Source organism: Pelophylax lessonae (assembly GCF_965119305.1).
Source record: "Pelophylax lessonae genome assembly, chromosome: 11".
Taxonomy (NCBI): domain Eukaryota; kingdom Metazoa; phylum Chordata; class Amphibia; order Anura; family Ranidae; genus Pelophylax; species Pelophylax lessonae.
Window position 1 is genome coordinate 44391847 of NC_138778.1, and position 27500 is coordinate 44419346.

The 27500-nt window shown below is 41.3% G+C and overlaps 1 pseudogene across 1 annotated transcript in view; it reads right to left on the reverse strand.

Annotated features, from left to right (window-relative positions):
- The window catches only part of LOC309566715 (ubiquitin carboxyl-terminal hydrolase CYLD-like), a 51183-nt pseudogene that overhangs the window by 20205 nt on the left and 3478 nt on the right, over positions 1–27500 (reverse strand). The window contains exons 3-8 of the transcript XR_014226115.1: positions 25526–25652; positions 16481–16619; positions 14896–15003; positions 13624–13703; positions 8271–8337; positions 2492–2624 (exon numbers count right to left, since the gene is read on the reverse strand). The product of XR_014226115.1 is annotated as a ubiquitin carboxyl-terminal hydrolase CYLD-like (transcript). The remainder of the gene's footprint in view (positions 1–2491; positions 2625–8270; positions 8338–13623; positions 13704–14895; positions 15004–16480; positions 16620–25525; positions 25653–27500) is intronic.

The window sequence follows — 27500 nt, forward strand, 5'->3', positions numbered from 1 at the left end:
AACCCCTGGCAAGCTTAACAAAAAAACATTCTGGACTTTTAAAAGTGGAATGACACTTCTATTCTGTAGAAAGAAAAATTCAATGGTAGTTCCAGCTTTGACCTGTTAGATTGCTTTTGGCGCCACTCAAAATAGAGGTGAAAGCATATCTCTGTGTCCCACAGAACATGGGGTGCAGGCTTGTCCTAATACCAATCCAGGGGATTAGTAAATAAAAAGAGGAAAGGATCTTTACTTCTCCCGACCAGCCCAGGTGAGTAAAGGATAAGGAGCGGCCAGGTGTTCCAGCTTTGCCTTACTCTACTAAAAAAAATATATATATATGTATGTATATATATATATCTATTTATATATATATATATATGTATGTATATATATATATATATATATATATATATATATGTGTGTGTATGTATATATATATATATATATATATATATATATATATGTATACATATATATATATATATATATATATATATATGTATACATATATATATATATATATATACATACATGTATATACATATATATATATATATATATATATATATATGTCCGTGTTGCTGTTAAAGTTGTTACCCTTACTTCCTGTCTGGGAAAACATTGTCAGCAAGACAGGAAGTAGGGGTAAATCTCTCTAACAGAGCCCCTGATAGCAGCTAAAGTAAATGACGGGGTTTTTAAAACTTTCCCATGCTTTCCAAAACTTAACAAAAGGTTCTGGTTGGCAGATAATTTAATGCAATTCAAGGGCCTCTATGTTAACTTTACACGTAATCCATTGCAGCCATATTTAGAATGCTTTTCATTGTGCTGTAAGCTTAGCTAACCTCCTTGCATATTATTCTGGAATGTTCAGTCTCTCAGTGTAAGAAAACCAGAGAGTGTTCCACTCCAGTCACATATTTTCAGAAGTTCAATGTTAATTTAGTAGATGAGGATAGAAGTGACAACAGGGATTTAGCAGAGTAGCACAGCAGGCTCTACAAGATGAATGCCAGGGTGGTGAAATTTACAGGCATTCAGAAGGAAGGCTGTGCCCTCGGAGTGGGTTCATTCTGAGTTCCAAGAAGAAATGTAAATGCAAATTTATAAATGTCATTTTCTGCCTTGCATAAATATGTTCATCTTTTTGCATACACTGGAGCAGCCACTGCGTAATTTCTCTCCCTGATTCATGTATATATAGGGTTCATGTCCCTGGTTTCCTGTTATTAAGACCAGTGTCCAATATGTCTTCTCCTGCTCTGGACCACCAGTCGTGTGAAAGCCCCTTCCACTATATGTGCAGCTATGTAATTACATTGCCACTCACTGCAATGGGGAGACCTTGGGAGCTAGGGCTCCTCGTCTGCCCAACACACTTGTACAGCCTAATTTGATTGACAGGCAAGGAGATTCCTGGTCTGTTCTGGCCATCCTGATATTGCATCTTGATTGACAGTCTAGTGGCGCTTTTCCACTGCATGGAACCGAACGGTTCGGCTCGCTTTTGTGCTTTTCCACTGCTGGTACTGCATGGTATAGTGTAGGAACGGTTCGGTACGGTACAGTACGGCGGCGCTTTTCCACTGCATGGAACCGAACGGTACGGCTCTCAAAAACAGTACCTACTCGATTGTGGTTCCAACAGGTACCATACCCGGTACCATATCCCACAATCCTTTGCATGCAGTCACTACTAGCCACTGATTGGTCAGAGAATCCCACCCACCCCGTTGTTATCTCACCCACTTAACTTTAGTACTACTTTAGTAGAAAAGCAAACCTATACCGTACCGTACCGAACCGTGCCAACACCGTACCATGCGGTACCAGCAGTTGAGAAGCAAACCGGGCCAAGCAGGGCCAAGCAGGGCCGAGTAGAGCCGAGCCGGTACTTGCAGTGGAAAAGTGCCATAGGAGACTCCTGGTCTGTCATGCACACTGCCAGCAACTCTGCCCCATTACATTACGCACCAAAGACAGAAAGGATATGATGTTGGCACATTATTATTCTAAAACAATTTTCTCCACAGATAAATAAGAGGGAAAATGCTGTTTTTTAATGCCTCGGAAAAAGAAGGATTGAACAAAACTAGAAAGTATCTTGGAGTTCAGCTTTAAGTGCTAGACGTAATTTGACTAGATTGTAGTTTTCCATTCCCTCCAAAGTGGTACTTTTAATTTTGGGACTTTAAGACTTGATTTGTCATTATTTATGTGACACAAATATTTGTTTTTTGTGCCAGTGCCAGATACTGTATCATGAGATCTTTGAAAATTCTGAAGGCAGTAGTGGGTTCCTTATCAATTCCACTATCAAGAAAAGTAATATGACCTTCTGGAGTCTCCAAAGTAAAGATGTAAAGAATAAATGAACTGCAGTTTCGGAAATATCCAAGTGCTCACTGATTTGAAAATTTGATATTTAGTTAGAAATATAAATGTATAGCTGACAATGGTAAAATTAATGTCCTGCAATAAACACTTTGTCGGATGACATTACCTGGTCAAACTTGAGATTTTCATATGATTGAAATGATCTTTCCAGCAGTGTCTGGACACTGGGAACTTTTAATGTCCCATCTCTCCCCACAATTATTTGATAGCTGTTGCTTTCCTGAGTCTTGCCATTACAACTGCAAAATAGTGAAACAAAATGACAATTTAGTCCATTACAAGAAATCTAAATGTTAACATACGGTAGATATACTGTATATATATATATATATATATATATATATATATATAGCCGGATTCCCAGCCATTATGCTGGATGTGGGTCTGCCAGTGTTACCGCTAGCAAGAACAGAACATTTAAGCATGTTCTCCAAGTGTGAGTACTAAGACAGGAAACAGTCCGGCATCTTTGGGTTTTGTATTTATTTAGGAACTTGGATGGGAATGAGTGGGATACTCCTCTGGCTCAACTATTCACAAGATAATGGGACAACTGAGAAAAATGCCTATGGACGCAGACTTGACGCTAGCTGAATGCCGGTCAACGCCGTTTGGCGCTGATTAACGTTGACTTGCTGTCCGTTAACTCCAAACTGACTTTGTCACTCTACATTAGCACAAAGTCCTTTGTACTGCTGCCTTTAGCCCTACTGGCTGAGGTAGCTACATGTAAACATTGCTGCAACTCTTAACATTTCAGGGCCCACACTGGCACCCTCTCTCACAGACTTCTCTTCAGGGCTTAGACTCTGGCACCCCCTTCTCTAAGCCCTCTCTCCCAGTTGACTGGCTCCTGTATCCCTTTGACCTACCGGAGTTGTCCCCTATCTTAAGCAGACCCCTGGGCAGTTTACAGTACTCACGACACTGCTTTCCTAGAAACTCCTGCCCCAGAAGCTCCACTTGGTCCTCAGCACTCTGGATCCCTCTCTGCAGCTCAGCTCAAACTTCTGTTCTCTAGGCCGACCACCAAGGACACCTTTCCTCACACTGACAGGAGGAGAGACAGCTGTCACCCCCCCTCCTGGGACTCTGCTTCCCGCCAAAGACACCCTGTCATGTGCTCCCCTCAGACTTATAGCCCCTCCCAGGATGCATTGTGGCAAATTCTGCCCTCTGGGATAGATACAAGCCCTGGTGTGCTATTGGTCAGGTTTCCTCCACTGTCCAATGAGAGCCCCCATTGGACACAGTGGGGAGACTCCCCAAGCTCAACAGGCACACCTGGGAACACATGACAGCCTGCTGAACAATCAAGGCCCATCTGATAAGCAGACAAGGCCAATTAAATGCTTTTTTCCTAGCACCCACCTAGGAGGCTACATACATACATACACATATATATATATATATACATACATTTTATACAGTGCAGAAGATTATATACTGTATATATATTTTTTATATATATATATAAAGAGCTGAATGGTTAAACCTTCTGTCAGATTTACAGTATACTACTGTCTGTGTCTCTGCTGAGTAGTTGACATGCGACTATTGTCACCATGTAGATGTGCAGTCTGTATTCCTCACTCTAGGTGGTGCTCGACCGAAGTGGCATTGCAGAAGGGGAAAGGAAGTTGTGAAGAACTTGGTTCCTCTATGACTTCCTGAGGTCAGCAGGGGGACAGCTGTCTGATTGGACGGTGGTGCCCTACGTGACCTCAGCAGCCATCTTGGGTCAGGATAATGTCTATTGAGCCCCTTGGCACTGGCACCTTCTGGCCTTTTAAGGGGTTTCAGATCCCGGGAGGCAGGGCGGGTTTTATGATCATGTGACCTCCATGACTGGCTGTTATGGACGGAAAGTTTCCTGTCACAAGGTCAGGAGCTTTCCGTTAGCCGCTGGTAACTGTGTGGGGAGCGCACAGGATGCGTGCCCGCGGCACAGCCTGTTTTGCAATATTGCATGTAAATATGTGGCTGCTTGGCGCCGAGAGGCAACATATTTGCGTGCTGTCAATGCCAAGAGATTAAGACTCTGACTCCTGGGTTTGGCGCACTATTTGGGAGTGCTTAGCATAGGGACAGGTTCTTCATCTGGCAGGGACAGTGCATAGCAGCAGGGAAAAGGTCCCGAGGAGTAGGGAAAGTGCGGTTACTACACTACCTCCACTTAGGAAGTCTCCCATTTGGGTGTGGACAGGCCAGGCTGCATTCCTGCTCCTCGCTGCAGAAGCTGTTGGCATAATTTCAAGAATATGATCCTCTACCACTGTTTGTAATGGGCTCCTGGCCAGTGACAAGTTGTGTCCCACTGCAACCTACTCACCTGCTGCGGGGCCATTTTGCTTTGTCTTAAAGATTCCACACTACCTCCATAGTGGAATCAGTATTTATTTACCGTGCTGCCCTAACCTGCAGTGGTCTACGCAGATGCTAACAACTTATTTGTAGCCCCTATATGTTTCATGATCTACTGAAGAGACCTGCAAAAAGGTTATTAATGATGGGAGACTTCCTGCGTCAAGAGCTAACTGCTGGTATATGTGGGAACAACTCAGTAGTACTGTCGCTTAATGCTGGGTCCTGGTCCTGCTTTCTGTGCATGCGCAGTAGAACATCATTGACTTCTATAGGTCCAGAAGACTGATCTGCTTCCTGGCCCATTATAGCTTTATGGGGTTTTATTGCATATGCACAATAAAAGCTTTCAAATTATTCAACTCTGAAACTCTGAACTGCCTTAAAACATATTCACTTAGATCTCAAACATATAATATAGCAACTGAGATTTATTAAGCTGGAAGTTTTTCTTTATAAATCATTTGGGACCCAACACCTTTACCACCGAACCCCTTTTTAACCCCTAACTCTGAACCTTCCAGCATGTGCCCCACATCTCCTGCTGGGTGCTGCAGGTCCAAATGTTTTTTTTCCTTTAGCTGCCACCCTTGCTACACCACCAGTTCATTCAGTATATTGCTTCTGGGCAACATTACCCACCATGCAGTTCCTTGTCCTGGGCCTGTGGGCAACATTACCCTCTATACAGTTCCTTATCCTGGGGGTAAACGCTCACAGACTCATTTGGCTCAACCCTAAGCACTGCCAACAACTCAATGTACTTTATCAGCAGGAACAGGAGTCTTGATCCAACCCCATCAAGAAATCTGTGCACAGTGGTGAAATGTGATTCAAAGGTGAAAGGAGCTGTAATGTCGGAAGGGAGTGCAGAATTGGTTACAGATCAGGAAGAGGGTGGATGATGGAAAGGGGTTCCTGGTGAAGTCAACCATTGACCAAACAGCTGTGGATGTGGTGGAGCAATTGCTGTAAGGATTTCATGCTGGTTTACCTTAATTCTTGACTGAGCACACATATATTGTAAGTTTGTCTTATCCCTGTTTTAATATATTAGGCTATGTGGATTCTCTCCCTTTGGTTCTCCTTTTGCATGATGGAGTGTACTAATTACCCGCAAAATTTGACCGGACCTGAACTTGTGCATTTGACATTTGCTGTCTAACCTGCTATTAACTAAGGAGTTTAGCATATCTTTTGAGCCTGTTTCTATCTGTTCCAGTTAGTGGGACTCCATCGGTAAGAGAACACACACTTTAACGTCAAAATGTTTTGGAATGTTATGTGCACTTGTTTATCAAGAGAATTTCCCTGAACTCACACTGACTTTTTAGACACATTTTTTCTGCCTTTTGAGCACAAGAATTGTGAAGCGGAACTTTAGTGGTGATTAATTATGAACTTTGCACTTTAGTACTGATTGATTCATTATGAGCTTTGTACTTTATTACTGATTGATGAATTAATTAATGATTGATTATTTATAGCATGTTTTTTTTCACTTTGATATTATTGTTGATTTATTTATATATTTAAGTAGTTGGATTAGCACTTTGTTGCACTTTAGTGCTTTATATTTACATATTTTACATTCTATAATTGGACTGAAACTAAGGGAGGAAACAAAAAAAACAGTTTACTTCCTGTTTTCTTCTTTTATAATAAGGATAGGATGCTTTTAGTTGGATTTTACTGTATGTTACCATCTCCAACTTTTTCAGGCCATGTGACATCGATTGAAATTTTAACCACCTGAGAATGAAAACGTAGTGATACTATTTTATTATATCTTTTCATGTGACAACACTGAAGAAATAACACTTTGCTACAATGTAAAGTAGTGAGTGTACAGCTTGTATAACAGTGTAAATTTGCTGTCCCCTCAAAATAACTCAACACACAGCCATTACTGTCTAAACCGCTGATAACAAAAGTGAGTAAACCCGCTAAGTCAAAATGTCCAAATTGGGCACAAAATGTCAATATTTTGTGTGGCCACCAATTTTTCCCAGCACTGCCTTAACCCTCTTGGGCATGGAGTTCCCCAGAGCTTCTCAGGTTGTCACTGGAGTCCTCTTCCACTCCTCCATGGCGACATCACGGAGCTGGTGGATGTTAGAGACCTTGCGCTCCTCCACCTTTAGGGAAAACCTCTGGATATGATGCTGAGCACGTGCACTCAACTTCTTTCGTCAACCATGCCGAGGCCTGTTCTGAGTGGAACCTGTCCTATTAAACCGCTGTATGGTCTTGGCCACCGTGCTGCAGCTCAGTTTCAGAGTCTTGGCAATCTTCTTATAGCCTAGGCCATCTTTATGTAGAGCAACAATTCTTTTTTCAGATCTTCAGAGAGTTCTTTGCCATTTGGTGCCATGTTGAACTTCCAGTGACCAGTATGAGTAAATGAAAGCGATAACACCAAATTTAACACACCTGCTCCCCATTCACACCTGAGACCTTGTAATACTAACAAGTCATATGATAATGGGAAGGGAAAAAGGCTATTTGGGCTCAATTTGGACATTTTCACTTAGGGGTGTACTCACTTTTGTTGCCAGCAGATTAGACATAATGGCTGTGTGTCGAGTTATTTTGAGTGGACAGCAAATTTACACTGTTATACAAGCTGTACATTCACTACTTTACATTGTAGCAAAGTGTAATTTCTTAAGTGTTGTCACAAGAAAAGATATAATAAAATATTTACAAAAATGTGAGGGTGTACTCACTTTTGTGAGATACTGTACAAAAAAAATGTAAAGTAACAGTGTAAAAAAATAAATAAATTAATAATAATAATAAAAATTATTTAAAGTGCCCCTGCTCCCCCGTCGGTCCCACACGTGAGGTTGTACAGTGAATGTCAGATTATGGGCAGTAACTCTAGCACTGGATCTCCTTTGTAGATATAAAGTGGTAGCCTGTAAAGGCTTTTCAACATTACCTATGGACAGTAAACGTTACGTAGTTTGTTGCTGCTGCGCGGGAATGCGCAATTTTAAAGCGTGGCATTTTTAGTATTTATTCACTCAGCGTGACATCTTTTTTTATATTTAAAAAAAAAAATTAGGTTATGCATTGTGTTTTTTGCATTAAAATTTTAAAAAGTGTATTTTTACCCCCAAAAAATTGCATTTGAAAAACCGCTGTGCAAATACTGTGTGACATAAAAAATTGAAAAACCCGCCAATTTATTTTCTAGGGCCTCTGCTTTAAAAATATATATAATGTGTAGGGGTACTAAGTAACTTTCTGCCAAAAAAAATATATATATTTTCACATGTCTACAAAATGTGCCAGAAAATGCCTGGTCTTCAAGTGGCTAAAATAAATGCTCAGATTAACAGGCCAAATTTGTCACCATGTATTGCCAAATATGTTGATGACTTGGCAACCTATAAGAAATCTCAGTCATCTAGGTCTACAGATATAGTCAAACCCCATTGAGCAAACCTGACCAGTTTAGTTAGCCAGATCTACAGATATTTAGTCAAACTCCATCAAGCAAGCTAGAGACCTACCGTATTTTCAGCAGTGGTTCCACAGCAAGTACTTCATGTAATAAGGCATTTAAGAATTCTTCAGGATCTGAAACAGAATAGCTGGCACATTAACATTATCATATAATTAAAGCTAACCCACACCTTTAAGCCATCTCAATTGTTTATGAGGCAGTATAAATTCTTAGGCTCCTCAAAGAACAAGGCTTATGACTTTATTAAGTAATAATCTAGTCAAGTTGATCAAGGCTAATTTATTTAAAGCAGTGGTTTCAAAACTGCAGCCCATGGGCCAGATGTGGCCCTTTGCTTACCTTTATCTGGGGGCACTATTCCACCAACTGACACCAATATTGGGGCACCATTCCCCCACTGACACCATCAATGGGGCACTATTCTTCTCATTGATATGAGCAATGAGGCACTATTCCTCTAATTTAAAATCAATAATGGGCACTGATACCCAGACATTTTCTACTTCCACTAGCCACAGTCTGGCCCCCCTAAAGCCTGAAGGACAGTAAACTGGCCCTTTGCTTAGAATGTTTGGAGACCCCTGGTTTAGAGTCTAGACTGATTCTGGGGTTGAGCAATTTTCTGACATTAAAAGTTTGAGTATTATGGCTGACCCCTATGAAAACAATGATGAGATAGATTCTAAATACATGACAGACATTTAATGATCCTCTAGGCCTAGGGAAACGTAATGGTGCATTTTTCACTGACTGCAATTGAGATGGTGCACACAGCATACTTCTCTACTGCTTCACTTCACTGACCATAACATTGCCAGCACACTAACGTGTATCACCACCATTTCTCGTTTTTTTGTCTTCATGTATTTTTTTTCTGTTATGCAAAATACTTTTCATATCATTATGTTAAATCCCCTTTCTTGGTGCCTTTCCCGAAACTTCAGGAGCTCCCGGCACGGAAAGCCCCGAATCCTTGAGATCGGGGCAAACAGAACCGAGGGTCGATGCTTCGGTATCCTCCCAGATCCCCACAGGATCACTCGGCTTCTTTCTCCGTGTCGGCGGCCTATGTGGCACGACCGGAGGGTGCCAAGGGATGCGCCGCGTCGTGTACGCAGGCGCGCCACTGACCGTGTACGGATCCAGTCACAGGGCTTCACACAGCGCCTATGCGCATGCGTGACAGCCTATTTAAGGCCGGGGAACGCTCCAGGAACTTCAGTCTCTCTCCTACCGAGGGAGAGGAAGCATCGTGGAGTTCTTATGCTGCGGATGGACGTTTTAACCCCTACAACCCTACAAACTGTAAGTTTTCTTTGGAGGAGAAGATTTTCCTTGAACCTATCTCCTCCTCAGAACCCACGGCCTTGCAGCCGTTTTTTCCTTCTTTGGAAGTCACCTCTTCTTATGTAAAATCACCACTGATGCGGTACTGGCATATAAAACCAACACCAAACAAGAATTAATATCTTTTCAGATGGGTCTTACTGCTATATATTGCTATTTAGCCGATATCCTGGACCCCATTGGACTTTGAATTGAATTCTCAGATCCCAAGTAAATAACAACTACCTACTATAATTATTTTTAAATCTGGTTTTTCCCAGCCCCAATACTCAAATTATCCATCTATCCCACACAGCATATAGTTCCTGCAGCACCTGAAGAAAATCTCGGGAAGACACACTCACAAGAAATCTGATACAAAAGTGTATGTAAAATACTAATCAAAAGAAAAAATTCCTCTGTATATATATAGTGTTACTGAGCTACTCACACATTATATCTTAACCATTATAGAATCGGTGATACAACCTTGATAAAGGCCTAACCTTGGCCGAAACGCGTCGGATTACCGATCGGACACCCGCTCTGAACCAATCCCTATCCTCATACAGGGATCAACAGTGCAGGATTGTCCTGTTTTCTAAACAATGAAGTCACAAAATTTTCACGTGTAAACACACTCTACCTTCTCTTCACTGGCACTCAATGGGCCTCTACCCATTCACACTCTAGTGTTTGTATATAAATTGTTTTCTCCCTTTTTTTCAATAAATATCATTATATCATATATTACTATTTTTCTATATCCTTACTCCTGCCCATAAAATCCCCCCACCTGACTTGAGGCACCACAAACGACACACATTGCCAGCACACTTCTTCACAAAATGTGTCGTCAATGTAACTGCCTATATCCTCACAGACCATTACACATGAACGCTGTGCTATACATGACATTCCCAAGACTGCTAAATTAATTTATTTGAAAGTTTGGGTTTCATTGAAGACTTCAGCTGGTCTTCTGTAAACACAGTGTACGAACATGCTTGGGGTCAGAATTGGATATACTGTAATGCCTGAGTACCCTTTGCTATTGTATAGCTTCCTAAAAGCACACAGATACCATCAAAGAAGGACAAGTGAGGTCATATGGGGGTGATCTAGGTAGACAGGATGGAGGTCAGAGTCGGGTATAGTGTCTGAGTACCCTTTGCTCTTGTATAGCTTCCTAAAAGCACACAGATACCATCAAAGAAGGACAAGTGAGGTCATATGGGGGTGATCTAGGTAGACAGGATGGAGGTCAGAGTTGGATATAGTGCCTGAGTACCCTTTGCTCTTGTAGAGCTTCCTAAAAGCACACAGATACCACCAAAGGAGGACAAGAGAGGTCATATGGGGGTGATCAAGGTAGACATGATGAAGGGTGGCTTTCACTTTCACTGCTGATCCTTTTAGGTTTAAGATTAAAGAAAATGTAGTCTGTTCAGTTTTTTAAATAAAAATGAAAATTGCTGTATACTGTATGGATGATGTAAATAGACTACACTTGCAATGTCTTGCAATCATTGAAAACATGATATATATGGGAAGGCATATTGCCTCCTGCTTTGCAGAGTTACTCACTGGCCCTGCTTTACTGCTCATTTTCACAATTTATGATTGTAAAGAAAAAAAACAATATATAAAAAAAAAAATAACAAACATGTCATACTTACCTGCTCTGTGCAAAAGTTTTTCACAGAGCAGCCTCGATCCTCCTCTTCTCGGGTCCCCTGCTGGCGCTCTTGGCCTCTCCCTTTTGCCGAGTGCCCCTAAAGCAAGCCGCTTGCTGTGGGGGAACTCGTGTGTGCTTGCCCCCAAATCGGCTCTCTGCATCCATAAGACACAGACAGCACGGATCAGCCCAGCTCCCGCCTCACTGGCGGTGATTGACAGCAGTGGTTCCTGCTGCTGCATCTCAGCCAATCAGGAGGGAGAGACCCGGGAGAGCCTCGGCACACTGAGGGTTTTTTATATTCATGTATAGAATGCATAAAGGTTTAAAAAACCTTCAGCCTTTACAACCACTTTAAGATACTGAGATCTCTCTCTGGTGTCTAGTCTACACATCTCTATATTTAATATATTATTATTATTTGCCAAAAACAAGTCTTTTAAAGCGCAAGTTACAATGTTGCAATATCACAGTCATACTGAAGCAATTTATTATACTTTAAAATATAGGTTTACTGTTGGCTGGTTCAAACAATTAAGCAGGAACCACTCGTAAAAGAAAATGCTGGATACTTCTTACCTTTCTGTGGGTAGTAAGTGAAATCTCCACTATCCTTAGCAGGTATAGATATGTCAGATAGCATGAACCCTGCTGGATGCTGTAGTGCCTCCCATCAGCCACTACACCATTACAAGATAAAGGTGTAACGCAGTGGCCAGCGGGAAGAACCAAATTTTTGCAGCAGGAGACACACTATCCAACAAACCTTGAGTTTTTTTTTTTAACAGCAGTGACACCTGTTGCTGTTCAAGACATCAAAGATTATACTTGCCACCTGCTGAAAAGTTAAAATGTTACCAAACCCAGGAGCCTGCATTCACTATATCTGGTCTCCCAGAGTACACAGATCATGGAAATGCAAGTTTTAGTAAATACAAACTGTTAAATACCTTTTCCCATTAGAAGTATATAGCAATCTTGTGACTTCTATCAGTGTCTGGCTGAGCACTGGTTAAAGCTTGTAGGAAGAGTTTTCATTCTACTCTGACTGTCCTATGAGGCTGCATGACTCCTGACTTTCTATCTGGACAGTGCTGATTGGCCCTGTGCTGATCACATGCACCCTCCCAAAAAAAAAAAAAAACCTCTCTAGCAAAACACACCATTTGTGTTGATTTGTTAGTTAGTGAAAACTTGCTCCTAACTTTTTTAGTTGGCTCCTACATTCAATGCAAATTTGTAAAGCCCTCCAATACATATATGTAAAGCACTGCCTAAATTGTTGGCACTTTATAAGTACCTGTAATAAATAAATAAATAACTTGTATGGTGATGTTGTTGTGTTGGCTTCTAGGCCCTACTCCATAGAAGCCATGGCTTTCATACACTGCGCTGATGGTGGCCAAAAAGCCTTAAGCTGGATACACACTATCCAACGTTTGTGGTTAGATTTCCTTCAGATTTACCTTTTCTATGTAGTGCAAGGGCCTGCCAGATTGCATACAAATTGAAAGTGTTTAGGTTTGACCTCATATTATATGGTTTTGGTAAGTCTAAAGGAAAAAGTCTTCAGAAAAATCTTATAGTGTGTATGGCCCATAAAACAGCTGCATGCTGTATAATTTAATGACTATAATATTAAACTATATTTGCACTATACATCAGCGGGCTTGGATGTACTTCAGGCCAATGGGGCGTAAACCAGTGATTTGCATGGCCTCATCCATTGACCTGAAATGAAAAATAATCCTCTTATTTTTTGGATATGTGATGGAATGAGGCATGTGAATACCTTTTGTTTTCAAAATGCTGTACTGTGCTGCACGCTCATAAGTGCCGGTTCACATTGCAGCGACGCTACTTCGCACCGCGACCTCCGAGGTCGCGGTGCGAGCAGCGCGCCGCGACCTTGGAGCGGCCGCCACGGAATTCATAACATTGAAGTCTATGGCGGTCGCCTCCGGGTCGCCCCAAAGAAGCTCCGGACCCTTTTTCTAGGTCGGAGCGACTTGTGTCGCTCCTATTAGAACGGGTCCGCAGCTTCCCTAACCGGCACTTAGAATGAGGGTTTTTTTTATTGCTTTAGTCCCCTCTCAACCTGTATGGTTATTCTATCTAATTACTGCTAGTATAAGTACCTGAAATCTACCTATAGATTGCCTTCCCACAATTCCCAGCACAGCAGGGCTTGGCCTGAGAGTACAAGGTTATAAACTTTGAGCCAATCAGGGCAATTTTATGAGGCACATCAATTAGTTCCGTATTATTACTAGTGCCTAGGGCAACAGCATCTGAAAATAGGCGTTTGTTAATTGCTAAAAACAATAGATTAAGAATAATAAGACCATCAACTATTTGATATATTCTAAGAAATGACAGACAACATAGAACAAACCTTTTTCTTCAGTAACAAATGAATCGCATCGTAGCAGTTTTCTAAGCTTCATGACATTCTCAGCATGTACGAATCCAGTCCTGCAACATGACAAAACATGTAATGAGATACTTGTCAAAGAATCGCCAACTGCCATGGACGTTGTCTTGAACTAAATGGTGCTCTTATAAAAGCTTATTACACCTTTCAGTAAAGGGCAGAGAAAATAGTCTGATCTTTCCATAGTCAACTAAAAGGACAGAGTGGCGTACCGGCTGCAGATCATCAGTAGTTGACTGGCAGTGACAGCTCAGTCACGGTTTTGACCAAGCTGTCAAAGAAACAGCGCAATGCCTTTGCCTAGCATTAAACATATCTGAACAACATGGCTATTTTAATAAAGGAAGAATATTATTAGCATCTCGGTGTGCTGCATTCCTGCTGCTTGGCAACTGCTTCTTGAAGAATTTGTTTAATTACTGGCTGAAGAACACAAAAATGATAAACTTAAAAACTATAGTCCCGGAAGAAGTCCACCTATGACGAAACTAGTTGGGTGGTTCCAGACGTGAGGCAGCCACGCCCCCAACATTCGGTCCGAGCTTCCAGTGTATCTGCGGGACGCCGCAGCCCTGTTTTATGCTAAAACATGCCGATTTGTCCTTTTATTTAGTAAGTGCAATCTTTTAATAAACAGTGTCATATTTTTAAACAGTATCACGCTATGTGCCCCTTTCTTTTCTCCTTGGCCCATGCATGGGCTATATTCTCATGAGAAACTCCCTATTCTACCATCATTGGAGCCTGGTGCCTCATACATGAGAAGTGTGTTCCTGACGAATCTTTTGCCTATGATATCTGCTTGTCTGTGATTGCCTATATGCCTGAAGACCTTAAGGGTCTGGTAAGCAGCTCACTGTATTAAATACTCACGGGTGATACAAGGATCGTCTTATTGGATTTTACTGGGACTATTTTTGCTATTTTCCTCAAATCTTTTTGAGCACATTCCTTTCTATTGGAATATTTTCACTATTGAACTTTTTCATATGAGAGATTTTTCACTGCTTTTTATTGAGTGATATCTATAATAATTGAGTGTTATTATTTACATTTTTTGGCTTCACACGCCAATTATATTAGCGCTACACAATTTGTATATTTATAGTTTCATTGTAAAGCATTCTAATGAGTTGTAAAGCTTTGGGTTGACTTACTGGAATTGTCCCAAAGACCCAAATGAGCTTCCGAAATATTACAACTAGATCTGTGCACCTGTAAACACAAACTCACCTTCTGAGCGGGTTCACAATGTCCTCCCTTAGGATACGTTGTACTTTGGCATCACAAACATCTGGAGAGCGTAAGATGGGATCCAGGACAGAGGAGAAAGCAAACAGGCTGTGAAAAGAAAATATATATTTTTGGGATTCACAGCTTATGGTTTGTAAGGGTTTTGAGTATTAAAAATGAATTCCAGGCAAGGTTAGTTTGACATACTGTAGTTACATTGGTTCAGCCATTCCTGTGGAATCCCACCCAAAGCTGAAAATCAATGTAGTAGTAAGCACCAAGCGATGGGACAAGGGTTGGGCAGGAGGAGCAGTTGGCCTGGGTGCAGTGAAGCCAAGGGGGGCAAAAAAATGGATGCAGCGTGGTACACCCATTCTACTGCATGTATTAACAGTGGAGGAAGGGGCGCAATTCTGGTTTCTTGCCCCAGGCGCCGGATTACCCTGTCCCAGTACTGGTAAGCACCGAGTGGCTGCTCTGCTGCTTACCGAACACAGGAGATCGCCCACTTGGCATGGGTGCCATTCACAGACATTTTGCATTTTCTCAATTAAAGCAAAAGGTTCTCTGATTGTATGATGTGGAGATTGTGATATCATCACCCCCCCTCTCCACCACGTCCAATCATAGAATGCTGTACATTCATTGACAAAATGCAAAATGTTCAATGAATTGCATCAGTGCCCGGACAAGGTCATCTAGAGCCCAGGGCAAACATACCAAACTGCGCCCCCCAAAACGCATGAGCATTAGTCAGCAAACACCCCCCCCCAAAAAAAGCGAGCACTAATCTGCATGTCTACCCCTAAGCACTAATTCCCCCTCCTCCCAGTACACATCTGCCCCCCTATGCCCCCTCCACGCTCAAATTCTCCTCTCTTTTTCTCTCTCTCTAAATCCCCCCCAAATAAAAAATCACCCCTCCTAGCACAAATCCCCTACCCCTCAAATTTCTCCTCCTAGTAAAAATCCCCCCCCCCCCCCAAATTTCCCCTCCTGGCATAAATACCACCAATCATCCCTACTAGCACAAATTCCCCCTCCCAAATAAAATAAAAAAAGTCATCTCCTAGCACAAATTCCCGCTACCATATCACCTTTTCTAGCACAAACCCCCAAATTCCCCCCCCCCCAGCACAAATCCTCTTCCCCGTCCCAACACAAATCCCCCCAAATCACGATTCCTAGCACATCCCCCTAATTTCCCATCCTAGAAAATTCTTGCCCCCTGCCACCCTCCAAATTCCCCCTCCCAACACAAATCACCCCCCCCCCCATCACCACAAGTTGCTCCCCTACCTCAAATTATACCGCAGTGCCCAGGGCAGCCAACCCTTTTGCCCACCCCTTGCCCAAGCGCTGAATGGCGCCCACACAAAGAGGGGGGGGCGACCTTTTCTATTCACATTGTAGCAGGGCAGCCTCTTGGCATGGGAACTGGAAGCTAGTGGAGATCACTGGGGTATCGGTGCCTGCTACATTTTTCTTCTACGGGAATCCCACAGGTATTCTACATACATTCTGTAACTATGTAAAGGTTCCATACCCGGAAATTTAGCTTTAAGGATTATTTTGAGGACCTTACCTGAAAAGGGTTGTATCTAGGTAGCAGGAATTGTAGTGTCCCTGGATCCCATTCCTCAATCCAACCATCTTGTCTAGAACATCGCATTCACGTACAGGGGGATGATCCTTCACACTGTCCTCCAATACACTGTGAATATCTATGTGGGAGGGGGAATGGCAAGACCTCATTTTTATTTGCAGTATGATTTAGATAAGATATTTCTAAATGTTGCTATAACCCAACTAACAGACCTATTCCACAAGGATCAACAGGAGAACGAACATTCCTTATTAGGAATGTAGAAAAAGACCAATTCCTGTTACAAATAGCTCTATTAAACAGCTTTTTTTTATTTAAAACAGAGCCTTTGGCAAATACAATTGATTAAGTCGATAAATTAAATAATGCAGCTCTGTAATCATTAATCCTATCCAATATTTATTGTAAAATAAGGAGACAAGAAGTAAAATGGAATTTGAGTTTTCCTCTTAGTTTCAGCCTTGTACAGAGAATGTATGTTCACAATAATAAAAAATGTTCAAAAGTTTGGGAGGGATAAACAGTTGTGTTTTATTTCAGATTTCTTTTAATTTAAAGCAGACCACATTTGACATAATACATAATCCAAACCCTACTCCCTCCTTTTTATAAATTAAAATTTTTTTTTTTTTGGATGGAAAGTAACTTTTTCAGCTCATACTTGCTCCCATTTCTTCTTACATTGCCTAGACAAGGATGATGTTTCCTCTGTCCGCTCCCCTCCGCCCCACTTATCACAGATGACTCATGTCACACATCTCAGGAAGCCTGTCAGTGTCATCTAGTTGGCGGATTTCCCACCCGTGCGGTAGAGGGCTTGCTGTGAGTGATCAGGAAGTCACAGCTGGCTTCGGAATCCAAGATGGTGACATGGGAACAAAAACAGTGGTGCAGACTTCGGGTTGGAAGATTGCACTGGACTATTTCTTTTGGCTGTTAAGTATGTGTTTTTTTTTTTTTTTATAGCTACTGTATTTGTATCTGTTGACTTTTACTTTGGTGAATTTACTCTTTAAAGTGGCACTTAACTCTGGTTCTATTTATTCTTAATTCGAAGTACCTTCTATTGCTCTCAGCCTCCTCCAAATCTCCTTTTTTCTTTTGCTGCTAAGATCCTACTTCCTATTAGAGGGTGGCTATGTTCTTTCTTCATGGTCCCACTGTATGTAGGAACGTAGTCACCCTCTATTGCTCGTTAGATGGACTATGGGATTTGTAGTCTGCAAAGGGCAGTGAACTCGATCACAACTAACGTGACCTGCTTTTTCCAAATAAAAGGAAGTGAGGTGTAAAAGGAGATATTCGAGAGCTCACATAGGTTATAAGCAGGCAGAAAAACAAATTAAAAAACAAATTAAAAAACATATTCATAAAAAATAAATTACACCTCCATTAAGTAATGGATTGTATGGATGATATCGTTTTAAGCTAAATTGACAGGGTAGTGTTCTGCAAATTGACAAAAATACCCCATGTAACATTCCTATAGAAACAAACATAAAAAGTAATTAAATGTTTGTTATTAGATGAGTGCCCTTCTCTGCAAAAGTACAGACTGCTCACCTCTGCCACCAGAGAAGAAGGACCTGTGATGATACCGAACCAGCCAGAAGACCCTTGGAAAAAGTATATTTCAATAAAAAAAAGTGCAGTCCATTAAATCTCAAAAATCAAGTTTGCTGAGATATTTTCTTTCTGCTGCCCGTCAGTTGCACTCCTCCTGCTGGAAGTCCTCTTCTACTCCTTCCATTACTCAATGGGTCAACATCATGAATGATAATATTCTGATGGAGGAGTTTTCGTTGGGGGAGACTGAATCATGAAAAAAATGTAAGACCCTTTGGCTGTTCTGGGACCATTATCCCTCTTCGGAGTCCCTGAAGAAGCTGGTCTCCTTAGACTCCTAGCCAATTTATCCCTTACCTGAACTATCTAATTTTAAGTGGCACTTAACTCTGGTTGTATGTATTCTTAACTCAAAGTACCTTCTATTGCTCTCAGCCTCCTCCAAATCTCCTTTTTTGTTTTGCTGCTAAGATCCTACTTCCTATTAGAGGGTGGCTATGTTCTTCCTTCATGGTCCCACTGTATGTAGGAACGTAGTCACCCTCTATTGCTCCTTAGATGGACTATGGACTATGGGATGTAGTGTGCAAAGAGCAGTGAACTCGATCACAACTAACGTGACCTGCTTTTTCCAAATAAAAGGAAGTGAGGTGTAAAAGGAGAGATTCGAGATCTCACAGAGGTTACAAGCAGGCAGAAAAACAAATTAAAAAACATATTCATAAAAAATAAATTACACCTCCATTATGTAATGGATTGTATGGATGATATCGTTTTAAGCTAAATTGACAGGGTAGTGTTCTGTAAATTGACAAAAATACCCCATGTAACATTCCTATAGAAACAAACATAAAAAGTTTGTGCTGAATTCCAAGTAATTAAATGTTTATTAGATGAGTGCCCTTCTCTGCAACAGTACAGACTGCTCACTTCTGCCACCAGAGAAGAAGGACCTGTGATGATACCGAACCAGCCAGAAGACCCTTGGAAAAAGTATATTTCAATAAAAAAAAGTGCAGAGTCTGTTAAATCTCAAAAATCAAGTTTGCTGAGATATTTTCTTTTTTGCTGCCTGTCAGTTGCACTCCTCCTACTGGAAGTCTTCTTCTACTCCTTCCATTTCTCAATGGGTCAACATCATGAATGATAATATGCTGATGGAGGAGCTTTCGTTGGGGGAGACTGAATCATGAAAAAAATGTAAGACACTTTGGCTGGTCTGGGACCATTATCCCTCTTCGGAAGAAGAAGAAGAAGAAGCTGGTCTCCTTAGACTCCTAGCCAATTTATCCCTTACCTGAACTATCTAATTTTCTTTCCTCCATTTTATTTTATTTTATTTTTTTGGACGAAATGACCTCCTGCAGTTTCTTGAAGGGATAACACGTGTCTTCGATGACCCTGCTTCTTAGAATATTTAGCTACTGGAATGCCCACTACCAGAACCTGTTATCCCCTGAACTAGATCCCCTATTTTTCCCTACCCACCCTTCCCCTGTTGTATCATGTTCAGTGAGCTTTATTGTGAATTGTCAGTTAACCACCCTGGCATTCTGTTACCTCTGCTTCTTTGACCTGTACAAATTTACATTTGTTTTTCTTTTGCATGTTTGATAGACTTCATGTCTTTATTGTGAAAATAATAAAAGATATTCCACCATAAAAAAAAAAAAAAAAGTGCAGAGGGGGTGGGACGCTTAAATTGAAACCAGAGTTCTGCTTTAAATATGTGATATAGGGGCATCATTTAAAAAACAGTTGCTCATTACTGGCTTTTTTGGATATAGGCTAAGTACAAAATCAAGTAACAATTGGAACAAAAGAATTAATAGTTCTGAAATGACAGATATCCGAAAAGAGAGATTTATTGTTTAGGCTATTTAAAAAGTAATAACAGTTCTAAACGCCTTGCAGCTTACAGTGATGTTAAAAGGCAATTAAAAGCTAATTATCCCTAAACACGTGTACAGCTTTCTCAGGGAGTGACATACCTGTTTCATAGCATGACAGTGGCATGACGTGACATAGTTAGATGGGATTTTGGGAACGCTTACATTGACGTACATTTTGTATGTTGTATTTGTTACATCACGCAAATTACTGTAGAGAACAGGAACATATTCTTCTTTGTTTATGAAATCACTAGGGATTTCCAAAAAAATAAATGTACCAACCAATACCAGATATACCATCAACTATGCATTGATATAATCTTTTTTTGCAAGGCAATCCTTGTTTTAGAGCAGAATCTCTCAGCTGGCGTGTTGTGGCACCCTGGGGTGCTGTTTGGGTTCTCCTGGAGTGCTGCCAGCACTGGACGCAGTTTGCCTTGAATCAGCTTCATGATGTGGGCTGCTACCAGCACAGTAACAACCACTGAACCTCTGGGGCCAAGATGTATGGTGTCCCTCCCACACCATGGCAACACATGATGCTGATCCACAGTAGGCAGTATGCAGGTCCATCCCCAGCATAGAGGAAAGAGTGCACTTTACATAGTTACATAGTAGGGGAGGTTGAATAAAGACAATAGTCCATCCAGTTCAACCTGTGTAGGTGTGTGTGGACATATTAATTTCTCATACCCCTGAATGTTTAGATCCTTGAAATGTACGTCCAAGAGTCTTTTAAAAGTAGCCAAACTTCCTGCAGTTACTACCATTTGTGGCAGGGAAATGTAAGTAGCCCTTACAGTAAAGAACCCCCTGCGTAGCCTGAGGTTAAATCTCTTCTCCTCTAAAAGCATTGTATGACCTCATGTCCTCATGCATTCTTTGTGACTGAATATTTTTTTTTCTATGCTCTGATCACTGTTGAGGTATTTGTAAATCGCTATCGTGTCCCCTCTCACATGTCTCTTCTCCAAGGAGAATAAATCTAGTGCTTCTAAAGGCTCTTCATAATTAAGGTCCTCTAATCCCCTAATAAGCTTTGTTGCCCTTTTCTGTACTCTCTCAAGCTCCAATACATCCCTTCTGAGGACTGGCCACCAGAACTGGACAGAATACTCCAGATGTGGTCGGACCAGAGTTTTATATATCTCCAAACCTTCTCCGCCTCCCGATCTCTGCTTTGCTGCCAGAGTAAGGTTGGTCTGTGATGGCAGGGGGGGGGGGGGGCTCTGATTGATAAGGAGGCCTCTAATGAGAAGGGTGGTACTTCTAAGGTGATGAAAAGAATCTATGATGGGGTAGACACTGCTGATGTGATGAAGAGGGAGACTGGAGGAGAGGGACTCTGACTTGATGGGGGGGATCTCTGATGTTAAGTTAATTTCATCAAGGTGTTCGTATGCATTGTCCTAGGCTCAGGTTTCCCATTGATGGTACGTAACATTTACGCCCGGGTTGCCTCGAGATTTTGCATACTTTTAAAGAGTGCCATGACCAACCGTGAAAACAAAAGTTGAGAAATGCTTAGTGTTGGGAATCTTTCTTTTACAGACATAGGCTTATTAGTATACCAATATACTACTTATTTATCATTTGTAAGAAAGGAGTAGGTGAATAGGAAGTTTAATCCATAAAAAGGTGAGAGAAAGTGTGCATTTTAAAAGGCCGGTAACCCAAAAGTAATGCTTTTGTTTTAGGTGGAGCCTGCTGGGATTAGTCAACCAGTGGCTTTCTACATGTCCTGGATATTCCAGTAATGAACACTCCCTGCCAAAGTTCCTGCATATGCTCCCATGCACTTTGGAGTTTTGGGTGTTCCCAAACAAATATGTGTAATCCAGCTCCTCCTGCTGCATTATTTGGAATACAAATAAAATATAAAAACCCAGTAGGGTTAATGGGAACACCTCTTAATTGCCACCATTGAACTGTCTATCATTATTCTCACTTCTAGGTCCAAAATCTATAATTTCGGATTTTGCAAGCAGCACAGCCTGCAGGTAAACCTAGTGCAATACCTTTACCAGTAAATTGTAAGTCCTCTTTTCCCTGCATTAGTATGTGTTTATTATGTACATTAAAATGTTCTATTATGTCTAAACAGGGGGATACATTTCCTTTTCTTGCTTTTAAAGTAGGTTTGAAGGGGGGTGCCCACTTAGACATTTTATGAAGGTAGGGCCTCTTTAGGCCTAGGGAAAATATTAAATGAAAAAATCTACTTAAAGTGGTATTAAACTCCACATTGTGATTTTATTCTACAGGTAAGCTTATAATAAAGCTTGCCTGTAGGTTAAATTAATATCTCCTAAACTTGCACTGCATAGGAGATAGTCGCTTGGTTGGCAGCCAGTGACATCACCGGTACATAGGCTCTGAAGGAACGGCATACCCGTGCTGGTTCCTTCAGAGTGCGGGGTGACGTAATCGCAGCCTGGTCATTCAAGGAGCCACAGCCCACAAACCCGGAAGGAAGGCCGGGTGAAGATGGAACTCTGCAGCAGTGGCAGTTTACCACTGGAGGGCTTCATTTCAAGGTAAGTCTTTCATAATTAAGTCTTTCATAAAAAGTTTTTTTTTTGTTTTTTTTCAGAGTTTACTACCACTTTAATAAATGAACTTCTAAAGTAACTAACTAGGTGTCCATGCATATAGTAGGGAAATAGTAGATTTGGTGATACGTTGGTAGAGGTTATAAGGCCCCCAAATGGAACCACTGTGTTGTCAGCAGAGGCACCCGTTAAATACAAAGGTGCTTTAAAGTGGATTTTTTAGAAAGGTCAATATTTATTGATCATAAGAACAGGTGAGAACACACCATCAATGTGTTTTGTGACTCTTTTGTGGCCACTTTGTGAGGAAAACATTTACAGTAAACTCTAATGGGTATCAAATCCGGACAATACAGTATACCCTGAGCTGAAGGAATACACACAAATCCCACCCATTAAAGTGTACTGTTCATCTTTTCCTGACAAAGTGGTCACCAAAGATTCACAAAATGCATCAATGGTGTGTTTTAACCTGTTTCTAAAAATATTGACCTGAAGAATCCACTTGAAAGCATCTTTTTAAGGGGTACTTTGCTAACCACACATTGGTTCCAATTTGGGGCCTCATCCCTTCTACTATTGTTCAGTAGTGCAGTAATGTCTGAAAAACCCCAACAAGCATCAAGTGCGACCACCCACATTGTGCGTGCAGTCAGATATTCGCTTGGTTGGCACACTGTTCATGTCATCTGCTGCATCTTTCTCTGACTAAGCATTAAAATACTGCAGCAAATATTCTTTATATAGATAAACGCATCTTCTTGATAATATCTTTAACCACATTCTGACCGGGCTATAGCAAAATGATGGTCGGCCAGTTCTGGGAGGACGTCATTGATGTGCTTCCGTGATTGCGCCCCTGCGGCATGCACTTTGCATGCTCTGTGATCGCTGTGTCCTTAAGATCAAAGCCAATCAAAGCAGCTCTTTACCATGGGATCAGCTGTGTCCAATCACAGCTGATCACAATATAAACACACTTGCTGATTATCAGCATTCCTGGGAGGGAGCCGGTAAACGGCAAGTGTGAAGGTGGCAAGTGGCATTATCGTGACAATGAAAGCTAATACACGCTACATGCAGAGTGGCAAGCGGAGATTCCGGCTTGCGTTCCACCTGCTCTGCTGGCATTACGCTGTGCGTTCCAACCTTACGCGTTTCGTCACTTCCTGTGACGTCTTCAGAGGTAGCTTACATTGTCACGATTACCGCATACCTACTTGCTTTTATTATTTACCCATGAATGGGAAATAAACTATTTTAATCATACGTACTACACAAACCGGAGTATTTATTTTTATACCCTGGCCCTATACTGATGCGTGGAGAGGAAAGGAGAGATCTACCATTACCCTAACATCGGAGCAGGGGAACCTACCCTGGCCTTGGGGGCCATACAAGCATCAGTGGTCTTAGTGCTATAAGGCATATAAGACCCACTACATCCAGTAAGTTACCCAACTTTACCCATACCACGGTGGAGAGGAACCTGTGCCACATACATATCACAAGGCGGATTGGATAAGATCCACACTGAGCACCTGCACTTTGATTGTATCAGATGAGCATATTTTGCACAAAGAAAAATTATTTTAAACTCTGATCACTACAGTCACTTTATTTATGGACTTGAATTAACCCGTATGGGACACTTGCACTTATAATTATTCATCACTAATTTATGCACTATTTATTTATTACATTGGAATATTGTATTGGATATTTATTATTCAGTTGATGTGTATATTGTCTTAAAAATTGCAGTTACTATTCAGCTCACAATTTAGTGGATGTACATATATTGATTTAATATTGCAGTTATTTATTTATTGCACCTAGCACCTCCTAATCAGTGCCCACCAGTGTTGCCTCATTAGTGCCCATCAGTGCTGCCAATCTGTGCCTCCTCATCAGTGCCACCTATCAGTGCCCTTCAGTGCCGCATTTTAGTGCCTCCTCATCGGTGCCCACCAGTGCTGCCTCATCAATACCCATCAGTGCAGCCTATCAGTGCCCATCAGTGCTGCCTCATGAGTACCCATCAGTGCAGCCTCATCAGCACACAACAGTGAAGAAGAAACATTACCTATTTGCAAAATGTTATAAGAGAAACTAAGAAAACATTTGTTTTTTCTCAACATTTTCGGTATTTTGTTTTTTATTTGTTTAGCAAAAAATAAAATGACAAAAAAATGGTGACTAAATACCACCAAAGGAAAGCTCTATTAGTGTGAAAAAAATGTCTCATGGATACAGTGCTACATTACCACGCAATAGTCATTCAAAGTGCAACAGCGCTGAAAGCTGACAATTGGCCTGGACAGGAAGGGGTTAAAATTGCCCAGCAGGCAAGTGGTTAACAAGTAACTCCACTTTTACTGAGACCAAAAACAATCCCCTCTCGGTGATCCATGTACATTGCAAGGATTTTTAACAAATGTTGTTGCCGAGTCCTATCTGTTTCTGCTCTGAAGGAAAAGCTTTTTGTCACATTATGTTTGGTGCGGGACAGATTCTGAATGGGAATAACTTTTTATTATTATTCAGCTGATGCACTTTCAGTGTTCTAATGAGGGAAATGCAGGGTCTGCATTCCTTTAGAAGTGATTAACCCTTAGGGAGCATCTGACCAAAACTAACATTTTAGTTGCAAAGGATGCCTAAAATTTGACTTGTAGCTTAGTTCAGACTTCTGGGAAAATCAGTAAGCCAAGCACACAAACAGGAAATGACATCTCTGGGGGCATCCAGGTTGCCACATTGCACAACATTTTGAAGAAAGTTACATCGCTGCAGATTGAAAATAAAAAATAATTTTTAATAACAATAAATTACAATAGGACTTTTGTCACATTTGTATATGATATTTATTTTTCTATTGCAATATTATTTTCTGCCCAAAAGCGGAGTTACCCTTTAGGTAATAGATATATATCATATGTCAATATTAGCAATGCATAGCATTTCTTTTTTTTTTTTTTATAGCATTACTATAAAATAACAGCAAAACTAACCTTTCTCATCCAGTCTGTGTCCAAAGTCTCTGTATTGTGGATGGCGCTGTACATTAGAGCTGACTGCCAGAACTTCACCAGCATCAATCTTTAACAGTGGTGTGACGTTACTTGAGCATTCCCCATCCTGCAACATATTAATAGGTGTCATACATGTTAACATATTAATAGGTGGTCATACAATACAGTATATCCATATAGAGAATTAAACAATCTAGTGATTTAAAAATCAAGACCTTGAATTAAGTAATATAGAACTCCACCCAAAACTTTTTTTTTCCCTTCCAATTCTGGATATAACAGGTTCTAGAATGAATCAGGTTCTAAAGGCCAGATTTTTTTTTTTTTTTTAATCCTAATGCATTCTCTGCATTAGAGTAAAAAACCTTTCAGAAGTTGCTCTCCCCACCCCTTAGGCCCTTCTTAAACATTTACCTGAGCCTGATCTTGATCCAGCGCTGTGCCTATCTGATTTTCTCCGCTTTTCACAGGAGACTTGGCAGCAGCGGGAGCCATTGGCTCCTGCTGCTGTCAGTCAAAGCCTTGGAAGAGGAAGTGGATGGCGGGGCGGAGCCTGGCTCTATAGACGCACCTATAGACGCACCTCCTAGCTCAGGATTGAGCCCGATCAAGTGTCCCCATAGCAAGGGGCTTGCTATGGGGGCACTTGGAGAAGAGGAGCAGACAAGATCAGAAGCAGCCAAGCAGGGGACCCCAGAAGAGGAGGTTCTCCATGCAAACGCATTGCAAAGCACCGGTAAGTATAACATGTTTGTTATTTTATAAAAAATAACCTCTTAAATCACTTTGTCAGGCCTTTGTTGCTTTTTTTTTTTACCCTCAGTGGGAGGATCCAAACTTATAACTTGTCATGGTGACTGTGGTAATAGGATGCAAAGTGGTAAAGAGGCAAATTTTTCAGTTGCTACAGAAACCAAAGTAGAGGAACAATCTTCCAATGAGGATACATGTTCCTGTGACAACTGAGTTAAGTGGAACTTAACCCTTCCCCGTATTTTTTAAAAAAAATTTCCTGCTTACCTGATGTAGGGTTGTCCTCAGTTCAGATATTCACCCACCCAGCGGATCCAGCGTTGTCTGGCTGAGGTCCTCTTCTCTACAGACGTTGCTCGGGTCAAGCACCACCATTTTCCCCATGACGTTATCAGGAGGCTGCTGGCTCTTCCAGGTTAAGGAGTAGCCTCCTGATGATGCGCCGCTAGGCATCCCCCCCCCCCCCCACTTTAGTGAATAGAATGAGCTTTGTGCTCCCGGTGCCTCTTGGGATATGCATGTCACGTATCCCCGGAGGCAGCAGGGACACTTACTTACAGGGACATAATTTGCCTTGGCCAAAAGCTATTTCATGAAAAAGAAAGTAAATACATGGAAAAAAGAAGGATATTTGTGTAGCGGAGGGGGGCAGGATAGAGACGAGCAAACTGGATCATTCTTTTCTATAAGGACACAGTTGGCAATAAAAGCTTACAGGTGTTCTAGCTCTTCCCCCAAAACTGCAAAAAAAAAGTTTTTCTAGAGTTGTAAATTCCTCATACATTGTTAGCTAGGAAATAACTGTAGGAGAGGCTGAAGGTATAGCTGCTCATGGGTCCATGAAACCACAAACTCCAACCACAGTTTATTTTATTTTATTTATCTACTTTAATTCACATTAGTTTTATCTTCCTCTCATCCCAATATCATCCTGTTACTTGCTGTGTGCCCCTCTATTCAATTGAAATTCCACGCCTTATTATCTTTTAGTCCAGGGTCCTCCGAACTTTTCGGTTTAAGGGCCACATTTTATATTATACAAATATTCGCACATCAAAACAATTCCTAATCAGAGACCAACTTACATAAAAGTTCCCATCAGAATCTACCCTTACGTCAGGGTCCCCATCAAAGTCCACCCTTACACCAGAGGCCCACTTACATCAGGGCCCCCATAAGCATCCCTCCTTACATCAGAATC